Source organism: Herpailurus yagouaroundi, unplaced genomic scaffold, assembly GCF_014898765.1.
Source record: "Herpailurus yagouaroundi ecotype Mexico unplaced genomic scaffold, PumYag 192, whole genome shotgun sequence".
NCBI lineage: Eukaryota > Metazoa > Chordata > Mammalia > Carnivora > Felidae > Herpailurus > Herpailurus yagouaroundi.
This window is the reverse complement of record NW_024412423.1, coordinates 19,436,639-19,441,017: the sequence shown is the minus strand read 5'-3', so window position 1 is coordinate 19,441,017 and position 4,379 is coordinate 19,436,639. Positions and strand designations below refer to the sequence as shown.

Sequence of the window (4,379 nt, the reverse complement as noted above, 5' to 3'; positions counted from 1 at the left end):
AGGGATGTCCGTGAATGGCCTTTGCAGGTATCATGGCTTGGCCAGAGTACACCTACTACCCTCTGGCTCCCCTGGACACTTTGTGTTTGGCTACATCAAGGCAACACTGTTCCCTTCTCCAGGTTCTACTTTAGCCATTCTTGACAACGCTGTGTGCACTCAAGTTTTGGTAAGGACTCCGCCCTTGGAGGCTAACAGGCTATGGGGTGAGATGTGTCCATGGGATCTCTTAAAACCCCCAAGAAGGAGGGTCACTCAAGAGGTACAAACTCTGGGTAGTCCAAGGAATGGGGGGATGCCTTTAGGGTGGAACATGGATGCCTCTCTGGGAGGTGGGGTGCTGTTGTCTGTTCAGCTGGCGGAGAAATGTCAGTGGCTCATCCTGAAATCACTTCATTGCCTTCCAGTTTACTTCCTTTTTAGGGAAGCATATTTCTCCCTTCTAGAAGTAGTCCTCTTGAATATGACTTTCCTAGCCCTTTAACATTTGGTCACTATAATTCATCTCTGAGGGTGTCTATCACAGAGTTGAAGATGCGTGGAGGGTAGGGAGTGGCTCTTCTAGAATCTGTACATAAACTTGCCCATTTCATTGTGCAGTTTCTGGGTGAGTTCCAGAGTCCATGCCAGTTATCCCCCACAGTGGGTCTTTGATGACATCTGAGTCCCATTTCTGACAGTGCCCTCCACAGGACACAGCCTGGGCACACTGTGCTCCTAGAGACTGGGGACAGGCCCCCTTTTTTTTTTTCTTAAGTATATTTATTTATTTTGAGAGAGAGAGCAAGCCCGAGAGAGAGGGGAGAGAGAGAGACTGCCAAGCAGCCTCCACACTGACAGTGCAGAGCCTAACACAGAGCTTGAACTCACACACTGTGAGATCATGATGTGTGCTGCAGTTGGGTCAGACATTTAACTGACTGAGACACCCAGGCACCCCTAGGGGCAGACCTTCTTAAGAGCCACACTGTGGTTTCACTCCTGAGGTACCCTGTGTCCTGAGCAGTAGGTCAGACAAGCTGCTTCCAACCCGTCCCTGATACTTCCTCCAGGAAGCCCTCAGAATTTCATTTCACTCTTAATGGTGTTGTTCCTGGGGGGTGCTGTGTTACTGAATCCCTATCATGTAGGGCACCATGTCAAGTGGCAATTAAAGGGTCTGGGAGTCCTCTCCAAGGTGGAGATGGGTGGCAGCTGGATCATACCTCACCTCTGCCCTAGTGGACTTCACTTGTTCATTACATACCACCATAGGCATCTGTGTTGTTGGGTATAACCAGACTGTTCATTTCATGCATTCTCTATGCATTCAACAAATATGTACTGAGTGCTTTTCATATGCCATGGCCAGTGCCTGCCCAGAGCTGGGATCAAGGCATCCATGGGGGCAGGGGCTGTGTCTATCTTATTTATTTATGTTTCTCCAGCACCCAGCAGAGCACCTGGCACACAGAGTGTGTTCAAAAACATTTGCTATTAAATAGCATTATCATTGTTATAGGAACTATAATCTCAGCTCACCCCTTGGCCACTACCCAGAGAGAAGCAGGGAGGGCATGAGGGGCCAAGAAGCAGGAAGACTTCTGCCTCTGCTGCCCTGGAGTCCACACTCAGTGATGCTGTCCTTCAGGGGTTCCAAGTGGCTCAGGCATTATGCCCAGGTCCTCTGTGAACAGTCAGGTCTGTCCAAGGTCAGGAGAAACCACAATGCTTTTTCCTCAATGGGCTGGCAAGCTCCAGCAGGAGAAGAAGCCTCTGGAAGATGCCCTTGGGGCTGAGGCGAGGGGAAGGGGGAGGGAAGTTCTAGGACAAGAACAACCTCAGACTGAGGGTGAGGCCAACCTAGGGAGTGCCCAGCGTAGGAAGCGGACCTGGGTGGCGGTAGAGTGAAGGTAGTGGAGCATCCCATGAGGATACCTTCCTGTGAGGTTGCTAGAGGTTGGTCAGAAAGCTCAGACCCTGACCCGCCCCATCCTGGTCCAGTGGCCATAGGTCTCTGGATGGAGTCTTGCCCATTCAGACTCAGCTCCTCAGGCCAATGCATCTCTTCCTGAGGCCCAGCTCCCTCTCCCCAGTCAATAGTCTGGATTCCAAGGGGATTTAAATCCCTGAATGGGCATCCCCTCTTTACCAGACACCCAGTCCACAGTACTGACCACTGCAGGGCCCCAGAGGACAGCCAAGGAAGAACCTGAGAAGCCCCCATTTTAGGGTAGCCTGTTTGACCTGGCTCCAGGCCCCATAGCTTCTGGTCACCCAGAGGTCTGCTCTCCAAGAGACCTGCTAGTCAAGACCAGGACTCTGAGAGTCTGTAGGATGGAGAGAACAGCAACATGTGGCAAGGCTGGATGAGGAGGGGCTGTGCGGGCCTTCTGTAGGGCTAGGACTTGAGCCTACAGTAATAGGGAGCCTGGACAGGCCTGAGGCAGGGTTTGAAGGGCTCTGAAAGGAGCAGAGGCAGCCAGGAGCATGGACAGCAGGCCCTATACAAAAGGAAATGTGGGGTTGTGTAGCCTGTGAGGTGAGCTGAGAGCTGAGGTTGACAGGACTCAGTCAAGGAGGCAACAAAGCTGGCCTTTGAGCTGTGTTTGGTGCCACAGAACATGTAGGGGAGGGCGTGCCTGTGACCAAGGGAGTTTCCCAGCTCTAGTTTTGTGCTATTTGATCCCTCAACAAATACTTACGGAGTACCTGCTGTGTGTGTAGCCTAGACTGGATTAACTGGACTTGGAAGTGGGATGGCGACTCCCCACCCTGCTGGGTCTCCTCTGGGGGCTGAGAGCTAGTGTCTCCAGAGGGAGTCAGTCTCTGAGAGTCCAAACAGGGACAGAGCTGACTCTAACAATTGAAGCCGATTTCCTGGGTCTGAGCCAAATTCCACGACAGACACAAAAGCAGAACCAATTCCTGTTAGGAAACTGAGCCTTGGGGAGGGTGAGTGACCACTTCAAGGTGACACAGCTTCTAAGCAGTTCATCTGGAGCTTAAGACCCTGCCCTCGTGGCTTTATGCCATGCCTTTTGCAGCAGGGACTGGATGTGTCTGAGTCCTACTGACAACCTCCAACAGCACCCCTGTCAGACCTGCTTTGTGTCTATTTTCACAGAGAAAACCTGTCTGCTCTGGGTCCCAACAAAGGGGCTGCCAGGCAGCAGGGCAGGGGCAGGTTTACCCAGCTGGGCCCAGGGAGGCCCTGGCCCTGAGGCTTGGGAGTGGAGGGTGTTGGGAGGAGTGGCATCACACACAAGGGGGAGGCAGCAGACAGCGGGAGAGCCAGAGGGCAGCTCAGCCAGCCCAGGCAGGGAAGTGACAAAACAGGCTGTTGGCGGTGGCAGTGAGATTGAGTGGGATTGAGTGTTGTGCAGATGGGGCCTCAAGAAGGCAGCTTATAAAGGCACCATGGTTTTGCTCTGCCACAAGGTTACCTCCATTCTTACCTTCTATCCTACTTGTCATTCAGGCTCGAGTTGTGCAGGCAGCCTGCCCTAGATTACCCAGCCTCCCCTGGCACCAGATGGCTCAATTCTACCTGTATCCTCCATAGAAAAGCCCGACCCAGGGGTTCTTAGGTTTCCAGCTTCCCCTGACAGTTGAGGACTTCTATCAGCCAACCATGCTGATCTCTGTGCAGAGAAGGAGCCTCCTTTTATAAATCAGCTCCTCCAGGCGGAGCAGCAGAAGAATCGCGGAGCATGGACTATGTGCTCATTCTGTGCCTTGGAGACTCGTGGCTTCGGCCTGACCATCACCATGCTCTGGCACAAGCAGGGATGCAGGACCCTCCGCTTCTCAGATCAGGGAGGGAGACATGGCTGTCAGGTGTAAGGCTCCACCAAAGGCGAAGGGATAACAAAGAGGAAACAAGCATGGGGTGTGTGGAATCTAGATACTGGGGCTCCTTATACACACGCCACCATTCATCTGTCAGTTTGGGACTCACTGCCTAGGCCTGGATTGGAGCCCTGCCCCAGTTCACATATTCACAGACTCATTCAGAAGTGGCCTCCCAGGGCACTTAGATCTCTGGGCTGAGGACCCTCCTCCTCTTCCTGAGCTCTAGTGCTGATATCCAGGACCTCTTAAAGAGCTAGAGAGATCCAGGCCACTTCCATATCTCTAGGCTTCCAGAAACATAAAAATGAAAGTAAAGTAAAAATAGTGTTTTAAGAGTTATGGCCTATGTTGTTTATTTTTTAATGTTTATTTGTTTATTGTGTGTGTGTGTTGAGAGAGAGAGAGAGAAGGAGATAGAGAATCCCAAGCAGGCCCTAGTTCAGGTCATCATTTCAGGGCTCGTGGGATTGAGACTCAGACTGGGCTCTGAGCTGAAATCAAGCATCCAATGCTTAATGGACTGAGCCACCCAGGTGCCCCTGCCT

The 4,379-nt window shown here is 52.2% G+C and overlaps 1 long non-coding RNA gene across 2 annotated transcripts in view; it reads left to right on the top strand.

Annotated features, from left to right (window-relative positions):
* Positions 1-4,169, top strand: part of LOC121010677 (uncharacterized) — a 36,662-nt gene extending 32,493 nt beyond the window's left edge. For both annotated transcript variants that reach the window (XR_005781322.1, XR_005781323.1), the window contains exon 3: positions 3,632-4,169. This is a non-coding gene — a long non-coding RNA (uncharacterized LOC121010677). The remainder of the gene's footprint in view (positions 1-3,631) is intronic.
* The last annotated feature ends 210 nt before the right edge of the window (positions 4,170-4,379 follow it).